The sequence below is a fragment of the Epinephelus lanceolatus genome, chromosome 13 (assembly GCF_041903045.1).
Source record: "Epinephelus lanceolatus isolate andai-2023 chromosome 13, ASM4190304v1, whole genome shotgun sequence".
NCBI classification, from domain to species: domain Eukaryota; kingdom Metazoa; phylum Chordata; class Actinopteri; order Perciformes; family Serranidae; genus Epinephelus; species Epinephelus lanceolatus.
The window spans coordinates 22,601,472-22,613,973 of record NC_135746.1 but is presented as its reverse complement, the minus strand read 5'-3'; the positions used below and the strand labels follow the sequence as shown (position 1 = coordinate 22,613,973).

Genomic DNA, 12,502 nt, shown 5'->3' with positions numbered 1-12,502 from the left:
CATGTTTTATATTCTAGTTTCTTCAAAATAACCACCCTTTGCTCTGATTACTGCTTTGCACACTCTTGGCATTCTCTCCATGAGCTTCAAGAGGTAGTCACCTGAAATGGTTTTCCAACAGTCTTGAAGGAGTTCCCAGAGGTGTTTAGCACTTGTTGGCCCCTTTGCCTTCACTCTGCGGTCCAGCTCACCCCAAACCATCTCGATTGGGTTCAGGTCCGGTGACTGTGGAGGCCAGGTCATCTGCCGCAGCACTCCATCACTCTCCTTCTTGGTCAAATAGCCCTTACACAGCCTGGAGGTGTGTTTGGGGTCATTGTCCTGTTGAAAAATAAATGATCGTCCAACTAAACGCAAACCGGATGGGATGACATGTCGCTGCAGGATGCTGTGGTAGCCATGCTGGTTCAGTGTGCCTTCAATTTTGAATAAATCCCCAACAGTGTCACCAGCAAAACACCCCCACACCATCACACCTCCTCCTCCATGCTTCACAGTGGGAACCAGGCATGTGGAATCCATCCGTTCACCTTTTCTGCGTCTCACAAAGACACGGCGGTTGGAACCAAAGATCTCAAATTTGGACTCATCAGACCAAAGCACAGATTTCCACTGGTCTAATGTCCATTCCTTGCGTTTCTTGGCCCAAACAAATCTCTTCTGCTTGTTGCCTCTCCTTAGCAGTGGTTTCCTAGCAGCTATTTGACCATGAAGGCCTGATTGGCGCAGTCTCCTCTTAACAGTTGTTCTAGAGATGGGTCTGCTGCTAGAACTCTGTGTGGCATTCATCTGGTCTCTGATCTGAGCTGCTGTTAACTTGCGATTTCTGAGGCTGGTGACTCGGATGAACTTATCTTCAGAAGCAGAGGTGACTCTTGGTCTTCCTTTCCTGGGTCGGTCCTCATGTGTGCCAGTTTCGTTGTAGCGCTTGATGGTTTTTGCGACTCCACTTGGGGACACATTTAAAGTTTTTGCAATTTTCCGGACTGACTGACCTTCATTTCTTAAAGTAATGATGGCCACTCGTTTTTCTTTAGTTAGCTGATTGGTTCTTGCCATAATATGAATTTTAACAGTTGTCCAATAGGGCTGTCGGCTGTGTATTAACCTGACTTCTGCACAACACAACTGATGGTCCCGACCCCATTGATAAAGCAAGAAATTCCACTAATTAACCCTGATAAGGCACACCTGTGAAGTGGAAACCATTTCAGGTGACTACCTCTTGAAGCTCATGGAGAGAATGCCAAGAGTGTGCAAAGCAGTAATCAGAGCAAAGGGTGGCTATTTTGAAGAAACTAGAATATAAAACATGTTTTCAGTTATTTCACCTTTTTTTGTTAAGTACATAACTCCACATGTGTTCATTCATAGTTTTGATGCCTTCAGTGAGAATCTACAATGTAAATAGTCATGAAAATAAAGAAAACGCATTGAATGAGAAGGTGTGTCCAAACTTTTGGCCTGTACTGTATGTCTAGTTTTCTACATTTGGAAAGGAAATATTGTACTTTTGCTCCACTACATGTTTTTGGTAGTTCTTCTTTGCAGAGTTTGCATGTTCTCCCCATGTCTGTTTTGGTTTTCTCTGGGTACTCCGGCTTCCTCCCACAGTCCAAAGACATGCAGGTTAATTGGTGACTCTAAATTGTCCGTAGGTGTGAATGTGAGTGTGAATGGTTGTGTGTCTCTATGTGTCAGCCCTGTGATAGTCTGGTGACTTGTCCAGGGTGTTCCCCGCCTCTTGGCAAATGCCAGCTGGAATAGGCTCCAGCCCCCTTTGTGACCCCTCACAGGATAAGCAGTTAAAGATAATGGATGGATGGTCCCGATTGCAGCAGATTTCCGCCTGCAGAAATACATGTTTGACCAATAAAATCCTTTGTTCCAACTCATGCCACACTTCCAGCTAGCTTGCTGCCGAAAAGGAGGAATGCCTTATCAATTTGGTTTTTCAACACCCATGACAACAACCCCAACAGCCTAAAAATGGACAATATATGGCTTGAGACTGCTCAGCAGCTGCTAACGTAACATGCTGGTCATAGAACAGGGCTAGCCAATAGCTAGCATTAGCATCAAATATGTATTGTGTAGTCAACGCCAGCCCCCTCAGACGTTCTCTGTAGGGGTAGGCTTTTGTTGTGTGGAGTGGACACCAGCACAAGTTATTGTTTTTACAAAAATGGAACAAGGCAACATGGACAATTAACACCAAATCTGTTGTGCATTAATGTCATCTAGCAAATTAGCTTACAGATTTTCAATATTCTTGCAACGCATTCTGCATCACACTGGTGAGAAACCACTTGAAACCAGTGTTTCCCAAACATTTTCGTCCCGTGACTTCTCACAATAAAGCAGTGTCTAGTTTGGACCCTTGTCATGTTTCAGATTATTCTGTCTACGAGTTGCTGGCAGCTCCACCTTCCCCTCTAAACTCCTCACATGGTTTCACGTCAATAAATGTTTGAGCCCGAAAGAGGTCAAAATGATCCAATTCTTTGTTTTAAAAAAAGCAAAAAGTCCAAAAATGAAGATAAATTTGTTGCAGAACTAATTATTTTTCTCTGTTCTCCTATTACTCTTCTCGTGACCCCTCAGATTTATTTTGTGACCCTTTGAAGGGGGCCCGACCCCTAGATTGAGAACCACTGGACCATAAAATACCACTTACACATTAATTCAGTATCAACAATGTAATAAAATATCAGTCACAGGGACCATTTTTCCTGTAGTGCTTTAACTTGATGTTTTTGGTATATTTAGCTGATGCAGTAATGCTTTTAATAACCACTGTTTCTCAGATAGAAACAGCTGTACGGGAGCAAAGCACTGCAAAGCAAAATGGGTTTTAACTGTCTGTCTTTCCAGGGAGGTAAGTATTTAAGAATCGGGGACTGGCAGCGGAGAGCCTAATGAAGAAAAGAGGTTAAGTACAGAGGTGTCAGAAAGGATTAACCTAATAGAAAATACAGCAGGAAAAAGGCAGCTTCAGGCTTTGGTGTAGATATTTCTGAGGCTGCATGAGATTAGACAGTTTCTGTTCTGCTCTGCGAGGTGAAATGACAGCAGATCCCATTAGTTGGTGATGATTAATAGGCCTGTGACAAGAACTTAGTTAAATTCATCTGCGAGAATGGGTGGAGTGTAAGGCGATCAGCGTGAAGATGATTGTAGAATATAATGGCAGAATTCATCAGACCCTCAGGTGCAGTAAGTGTTTATTTATTAGAGGATACACTGACAACGTAACGAGATTTATTAAGTATGTTATCTCTGAGCTGCTCCATGAGCTTCTAATTTTCAGCAACTTGAAAAGACACTTCATCTTCTGAGGCCATTGGGATGAAAAAAGCAGATGGCATTTTTTCAGTACAGTATACACACATTATACAGGTACTGAATATTCATTAATTGAAGAGTTTGACTTTAATCTGCATTATGTGTGCAATCATTTGTACAGAAAAGCACTTACTCCTAGCAGTACTCATTGTTAGCCTATGTTAGAAATTTTGAATGAATGATTTTCATTTCAGTTACATACATCTATAAAAATAAAAATTATTTAACACAACTTTTCTCACACTTGATAACCGAAATAGGAATAGGCTGAGGCTTTTTACTCCACTGCATTTCAGAAGGAAATACTGTACTTTATTTTGTTCTTTGCTTCGTTTATGGGAACCATTCAGGAGTTGGTGGAGACCAAAAACAGAGCTAAAGAGTGTCAATATTGGACTTATATTCACCAGGCGGCCAGAAACAGGACTCCATATAAATGGTGACATTGCTCCATATCTGCTTGATGTTTAAATAAGAAACTGTTTTCTAGAAAATTTGTCGTATCACCTTGAAATTTGATGTATAATTTGTCGATGCTGTGTTAACAACTCATTCTGCTGCCCCAAACTGGCCCCAAAAAAGTCAGTTATTGCGTATATTCATACACTTTAAGTTCTGTGTGAGCCTGTTCTGTTCCAGGTCGTCTTTGAAGCTGAATGATATTTCACAAAATTAATATTTAAACAGAAAAGTCTGTGGTTGTGGTGGCAGTAGCCGACTGTTCTGTCACTTTTTTTTAAATTATTTTGTATTATTATTATTTGCCCAAAATTCAGCTTGACATATTTGGAAGGTATCTTTGTAATCTTTGGGAAGTTCTGTGGGTTTAATTTGATAAAAGAACAACAATTAACTGCATAATGAGTAGATTTACTTTTAAGAGTTTACGTACATTTTCTTGATAATACTTCCGTAGCCTGCTTTTACTTCAGTCAGTACTTACGTAAGATGTACTTTTCTTACTTAGAAAGAAACTTCACCCAATTTTACAATTCATACATGTTATTTCTATGGTGTAAGACAGCCCTAAATTATAAGTAAACACGAACAACTCTCTCCTAAATCCCAAAACTACAGTGCTAGAGTCATTTCCTACATTATACTTAAAAAAAATTCCTCACACTGTCTCACACAAAGATAAATGTTTATCAAAGATAGTTTTGGCAAGTAGCAGGAAAGCCATAACTCCCAAATGGTTCCAATTTGATCCTCTAACACTGGCCCAGTGGCTGGGGATTATAGATGAAATATACTGTATTTAAAGACTTACTTTTATTTTAAGGCTTGAGCCAGAAAAATGTAGAAAATATTGGGAGAAATTGATTGTGTATAAACACCATTGAGAAAACTGTGACAGTGTGTGCCAGGATGTAAGTGAAACATGTACTGTGATTTGACTTTGTAACACCCATGATGACCTCATGTTCTTTGTATCTTAAATAAAAAAAAAGAGTTACAAAAAAGAGTCTGGAGCTGCTGCATAGACAATGAATGGTGACAGATGTTCTAGATGACACTGAGAGCAGCCAAAACAATCCACAACTAGTTATAACCATTTGGCAAATACTGTACTTTATACTCCACTTAGTGACAGCCTAGGTTACAAGTTACTTTGCAGGTTCAGATTATTCATATATAATATAATCAAACAAAAAATGAACATGCTGAAAACTAACATTCAGCCACATTGGTACTTTGGCAATATTTGGTTGCTCTGAAAGGACAAGGGCCCTTCCCTTCTATCAAAAGCAGGCTAAAATGGAACAGAGTAGCTTAAGTAAAAAGGATTCACAAAATGATTTTCTGAAGGTGTGGAAGCTGTTTTTGATCCTGCTTGATGAAACCCAACTGTATAACTCATGAGTTTTGCTGCTATGCTCCATTTTTATTCTGTGCAAACTCTGCCTTATACTGTACACTGATATTCTGATAGGTTCCCTTCCATGTGTGTTTCCCTCTGTTCTTTTTTGTTTATTTGTTTTGTTTATCTTTTGTTCACATCATTGACCATCCTGGCTAAAGCGACAACCTCCTCTTTTATCATTATTGCTACCAACTGACAGCTTTGGTCTGCAGTTCTGGTCATGAAACCCCTGTCCCTTTCCCTTTGTTATTTTCTTTGAATGGTCCCGGGTGCTTTATGTCCACTATGTAGTTATTTATTTTATGTTACTTTATCCGTCATCTTGTTGATTTTATTAAATATGTTGTTATTTTCTCTATTTCTGCCTGTAAGGTGACCTTGAGTGTCCTGAAAGACGCCTATAAATAAAATGTATTATTATTTAAAAAAAAAAAAAAAGAATAATAATCCAAATAAATAAATAAATATGCTGCATTATTAAAGACTAAGATACCTGGCAGTATATAAAGTAATTACAACAACTGTCATTGTACATTAAAGTGTTGCTTACACATTAATGTACTAGTTACCATCGTCCAATAATAAATATTATTCTGAAATGGGCTATTATATAATGTATAGGTGACTTTGAATGCATGAATGACTTTATTCCGAGCCAAAAATAATTAAAAAAAAAAAGACTGAAAATGAATTGGTAGAAGTTAAAGCCCTGTCTTACATTTCGTCTTTTAACTCCTATATTATTTTTAAAAGATTCCCAAATTTCTTTACAACTAATAAACAACTATCCCCAGTCTATTTACCACCCAAATAAATAAATGAGTAATAAACCCAGTTTATTTAGAGTCCAAGTGCCAACCAGTGCCAATTATATTTTGTAATTCTACTTAATTTAGATTTTAAATGCAGGACTTTTACACTGTATTTTTATATTGTGGTATTTTAATTTTTAACTAGTATTATTTGGGGGTCGTGGTCATGACGTGTGTGACAGGGTGGGGGCGCTGTGGAGCCGCAGTGTTGCCAAGGAGACGGCTCAAAACACCAGCAGTCTCACAGCAATGGCCACAAGTGTCCCGACTGTGCCTGGACAAAACTCCCTGCTGCGGCTGGAGACGGTCCTGTGAGGACCCGGGAGAGACACAGAGCTGCCCCTGAGAGTCTGTATGTGAATATAACTTGTCTCCAGAGTATTGGACTGTAAAGGAATAACCGTTTATAACCTGAAGCCGTTCCGCTGACTATCTTTGAAGTGGTGAGTACACGCAGTCTGCTACGGGACGGCTAATTACCGTTAAGCTACGCAGTTAGCGGTTCGAGGCTAAGCTAGGTCCGCTGTTGTAGCTAATACAGGTCCACTTAAACACAGTTAAACACCGTGTTTCTAAATGTATATCTGTTCTTACTGCTGTGTTTAAATGTGCTGTTTCATTGCTCTTTTGTGAAGTAACGCGAAACGTATTTATTTCCTCACAATAGGAAAGACTAATTCCTCCGGTGACTCGTTGAAATACGTTTAACGTCACATTAATTTAACCAAGCTAGCAGCTGCTGGTTATTAAACTACATAACTCTGACTAATATATGAGAATATTTTCTATTTTAGTCCTTTAGATGTGTGAATGTGGCTAATTATAGGCAGGGATCAGAGTGGAGGAGGTGAGCCAACCCACAGAAACTCAGATTACAGTTCATTTAGGTGGCTAACAAATGGTTTAACAAATTACAACTACTTTAGGGGTTGTTAAAAGTACTTTTATGAGCTAATTATAAATCAGATAACTTACTGAGTGGATTTTTGATCTAATAACTTATGGTAAGGGACTGTTCTTTACTGATCAGAGGTACAGGGGGGACTGAGGTGTGGCTATAATTATGTTTGTTTGTCTTGATTTATTTATTACCCTCCCTGAAGGTACAAATATTTTTCCTTGAGCCTACCTGAGTGACTGGCCAAAAATGCATGACCCTCCTCCCATCATAACTTAGTTTAGATTTTTTTTAATGTATATTTTTTATTTATCTATTCAGTCAAATATATCCACAGGCACCAGCTACACATTCTGTTTTTAATTTTATTTTTTAAATGTATTTAAACAAAAGAAATGACATAGACATACGGTATTAAAGGGAAAAGGAAAGGGGAAAACAATCACAGACATACAAAAAATTAACTTAACAAAACTAATGACAGAAAACTAAATAATGATGTCATTATCATCCGTCTTCTAAACTTGGCCTTAATCTACTCAATTTTTTTATAGTCATTCACTTGCAGCAATAATGCCTTCTAACATAAAGAAATGTTTTGAAAAGGAAAGAAAACAGGGAAATGTCATTCGCTCTTTTCCTTTCGATTCAAAAATAAATCTTTTTCCTAGTAATTTAATAGTATTTAAAATGCGAGGATAAGCATTTTTTTAATTCACCGAACATTATTGTTTTGGGGCACATGGTGAAAAATATAGAACTTGATGCAAGCCATCTTTTGGTAGTCATCCTAAAAGTTGCCACATGAGGACAGAACCAAAATAAATGCAACATATACAGTTTCCATCCCATCCATCTACACATTCTTATACCCATAATAGTAATTTAGCGAAGCAGCAGTACAACTGAACGCCACATTGTTACAGTTCAACAGACATATTGCACACAAAAAAGCCTGCCTATGACCTCTTCACTGCTGACCCTAGCTAAGATGTGTTCCTATGACACAATTCCAAACATAGATTCCTTCCATTTTTCAAAATCTGGAGGTGATGTACTCTTCCAGAATTTGAGGATCACTCGCGCAGCTGTGACGACCCCTACAAGGTCATGTTTTGATACATTAGGTAACTCTGTTTGGTCCGCCGTAAGGCATAACTTTGGTGATTTAGGTACCGTCGTACCCGACCACTTCCCTATGTGATCCACAACTTTTTCCCCAAATGATTTAACCAGTTAACATTCACAGATTGCATGTAATGTTCCTGTTTCCGTCTGACACTTAGTTTAGATTTTTGAAACTTACCTTCTGATGTTTGAAAGTTAAAGCTGAAGATGAAATCCTAGAGCTGAAAAAAAAAAACTCGGTTTTTCATCCTTAGTTAGTGCAAACGTTTGATTTTTGGCCAAATTTTAAATGAGACGTAGCCCATGATGTGACCAAGGCCCGTTGGAAAATTAAAAATCCAATGATAATTTCTGTTTTTACAGTTTCTGACTACAATGTTTTTATTGTCTGTACTGGGGGTACGTACAGAGTTTGGTAAGCGAGTATTTATGTATGCAGCCCCTTGCAGAACTTAAAGTTGCACTCTTTAGTTCCTCTCGGACGTTTCAAAGCACTGTTTATGTACTTCTTCTTCTACAATCTTCTATATGCCAATGTCACAGTTTCTCTTTGCTGGTCTTTGTAATCATGTGTAGTTGCAGTTTTTTGCATTTTTATGGTTCACTTCTAGTGTGCATCAGCATAGTTTTTGGCTTTTATTTGTAGTAATCTTATTTTGTGTTTTATATTGCTTGTTTTAGAGCTGTACATTTTTTTTTTTATTTTTTTTTTTTAAGATTTTTTTGGGGCATTTTTTAGCCTATAATGGACAGGACAGACAAGTGTGAAAGGGGGAAAGAGAGAGGGAGTGACATGCAGCAAAGGGCCACAGGCTGGAGTCGAACCCGGGCCGCTGCGGCAACAGCTTTATACATGGGGCGCCTGCTCTACCACTAAGCCACTGACGCCCCGAGAGCTGTACATTTTTATTCTGTATTTTTGTTCTATGTCTGTCTGTAACTTGTATTTCTGCCTGTCTCAGCCAGGACACTCTTGAAAAAGAGATTTTTAATCTCAAGAGGTTTTTCTGGTTAAATAAAGCTTAAATAGATCAAATAAAATGGTGACATTCGGCAGTTTTCAAGAAAATATGCGTTCCACTTTGCTGACAGGTTTGGAGGGCATGTTTCCTCTAAAAATCTGCAGTAAATTAAATGAGAAATACAACCATTTACATTTGTATGTCCCTCCCCCAAGCCAAAGTGGAAAACACAAGTCCCTCACCAGTGCTTAAAAATTATTTGACATGCCTTCCCGTTTTTGCACCACCCCGTCCCTCTCATAAGTAACGAACAGTCCCTAAGTAATAGAGAGTAGCCTTGATATGCTGTTATGACACTAACATGAGGAGATTCCCAGCCACAGCATGTGTATCGGAATGTTTCTGTGTTGCACTGGCTGTGAAAGCAAGTCCCCGTCTGGGAGAGTAAATCTAAATCCAAGCTGGGAGGAAATGACTCATTAGGACATATGTTAGAAATGAAAAGATTGTTACCACATTGAGGCGGATCACAAACTTGTAGTCTGAGTGGGTTTTTTTAATAGTCTTTATATAAGAATGGTTGTATTAAGTATGCCAGTGTTGGACATGCCCCTTTCCCAATTAACCATAGCAACTGTTTGATAAAGCAATCTTTGATAAGTGTGCTGAAAACTATCACTGGAGTACTTTTATGGAAATATTCAGAACTCAAGGTTTATGACATTTTCCAGATCTTTCAACCATATCTCATGGACTTTTTCAGTGGAAAAGCACCACTGGAGTTGTTTTTACCATACACTGTTTTGCATATAAATCAAGTAACAGCACTGCTACTGACATTATAGCATATCATAATCATTTATATATATATATATATATATATATATATATATATATATATTTTATCAAAAAATTACCATTCCCACTAAAATCGCAACCCACATTGCAATCACAATAACTGTCAACTTGTTTTTGTTTTGTTTTTTCATGTCGTGCAACCCTAGTTCCTTCTGTAGGCCTATTTCATGCTAAACCCTTATAAGTTTTTGGACTTCTAGTGTCACCTCACACTGCTTGTTGATATGAGCTTGATTATCACCGTTTAATTTAACATGTTAAGCTCTTATTTAATATTGCAGAAATATATCGCCATGTCCGTAATCTTCTAAAGTTGTTCCACATATGTAACTGACACCAAACTCATCGTATTCCCCCGTCTGTTTACGTCTAGGTGGGCATGTGCACCTCCATTCATTCCCATTCTTCTACCCACATCCCCTCTGTTCCTCCCCAGCATCCCTCCCAGTGCTGTTGTGTCCACTGAGCTAGAGTAGGGCATGAGATCCCAGGCTTAATTAAGCCCACAGGAACAGATGGCCCGCTGGCAGTCTCTGCTGTTTGTCAGTCGTACTCCGCCACTCTAAATGCAGCTAAATGCTTCTGCAGGGGAGGGGTTTGGGAGCTTGGTCCAAGAGCTGGGGGATAGAGCTGCCAAACGTAATTAGCTGTGGGAAGTAGGTAGAAGAGGGGGAGGGAGGGATGCAATGAGTTGGCAGGTGACGTGTGTATGACTGACTATGTGACATGAGGTGGCGTTCAGTGACACAGCTATGTTTATCCTTGAGGTACTTAAGGTTCTCCGTGTAAATAATAATCTAAGGTGTCTTTAATGTTAGGTAATAATAAGGGCAAACATGTAAGTTAATTTTAAGACTGCAGTGTATTCAAGTCATAGCAAGTTGAGAGAAAGATAGTCCAACTTGAGCGCCTACATATTATTTAAACAGACGCTAATCTGTGAAAGATGAAGACATGCTTTCTAGGTATATGTCCACCTTTGTGACCTGCTCAAAACACTTTTACTCCTTACCTAATGGATGTTTTTGGAAAAGGATTTTCTTTTATAGACTATAGACTAACCTTTTTAAAAACATAGTGAACATCTCTCAGTCATACTACCCAATTTGCTAAGTCATATTAATACTCATAGAATCCTTAAAATAGATTATAATCCATCTCTAGATCAGGTAGTTGTGCATCAGGTGTCACATTCACATGCAATTTCTTTATTTGGGCATCCGTACATAGGCTACAGATGGATATTTTCATTAAGCTGTTCCTGAGGGCGGGACAGTTGGGGACAGGTGTACCCAAGCAAATGGCAGGGTGATGCTGAACTGAAGGGATTTCAGGTGACTGAGGCCAGAGAGCTTTCCATGTTAGGAGTTAGATTAGTGGTGTGGGAGAGGAGAGGAGGTAGGAGTAAGTGTTGGCCCTGATCAACGGGCAGCCAACTGGAAGGAAGAATAACATTTATTAGTGTTTATATATACAGTACAGGCCAAAAGTTTGGACACACCTTCTCATTCAATGCGTTTTCTTTATTTTCATGACTGTTTACATTGTAGATTCTCACTGAAGGCATCAAAACTATGAATGAACACATGTGGAGTTATGTACTTAACAAAAAAAGGTGAAATAACTGAAAACATGTTTTATATTCTAGTTTCTTCAAAATAGCCACCCTTTGCTCTGATTACTGCTTTGCACACTCTTGGCATTCTCTCCATGAGCTTCAAGAGGTAGTCACCTGAAATGGTTTTCCAACAGTCTTGAAGGAGTTCCCAGAGGTGTTTAGCACTTGTTGGCCCCTTTGCCTTCACTCTGCGGTCCAGCTCACCCCAAACCATCTCGATTGGGTTCAGGTCCAGTGACTGTGGAGGCCAGGTCATCTGCCGCAGCACTCCATCACTCTCCTTCTTGGTCAAATAGCCCTTACACAGCCTGGAGGTGTGTTTGGGGTCATTGTCCTGTTGAAAAATAAATGATCGTCCAACTAAACGCAAACCGGATGGGATGGCATGTCGCTGCAGGATGCTGTGGTAGCCATGCTGGTTCAGTGTGCCTTCAATTTTGAATAAATCCCCAACAGTGTCACCAGCAAAACACCCCCACACCATCACACCTCCTCCTCCATGCTTCACAGTGGGAACCAGGCATGTGGAATCCATCCGTTCACCTTTTCTGCGTCTCACAAAGACACGGCGGTTGGAACCAAAGATCTCAAATTTGGACTCATCAGACCAAAGCACAGATTTCCACTGGTCTAATGTCCATTCCTTGTGTTTCTTGGCCCAAACAAATCTCTTCTGCTTGTTGCCTCTCCTTAGCAGTGGTTTCCTAGCAGCTATTTGACCATGAAGGCCTGATTGGCGCAGTCTCCTCTTAACAGTTGTTCTAGAGATGGGTCTGCTGCTAGAACTCTGTGTGGCATTCATCTGGTCTCTGATCTGAGCTGCTGTTAACTTGCGATTTCTGAGGCTGGTGACTCGGATGAACTTATCCTCAGAAGCAGAGGTGACTCTTGGTCTTCCTCTCCTGGGTCGGTCCTCATGTGTGCCAGTTTCGTTGTAGCGCTTGATGGTTTTTGCGACTCCACTTGGGGACACATTTAAAGTTTTTGCAGTTTTCCGGACTGACTGACCTTCATTTC

At 39.5% G+C, this 12,502-nt stretch overlaps 1 protein-coding gene across 2 annotated transcripts in view; it reads left to right on the top strand.

Annotated features, from left to right (window-relative positions):
* The first annotated feature begins 6,242 nt into the window (after positions 1–6,242).
* pals1b (protein associated with LIN7 1, MAGUK p55 family member b) overlaps positions 6,243–12,502 on the top strand; it is a 28,054-nt gene continuing 21,794 nt past the window's right edge. For both annotated transcript variants that reach the window (XM_033648030.2, XM_033648029.2), the window contains exon 1: positions 6,243–6,464. The gene's annotated coding sequence lies outside the window, so the exon portion shown is untranslated. The remainder of the gene's footprint in view (positions 6,465–12,502) is intronic.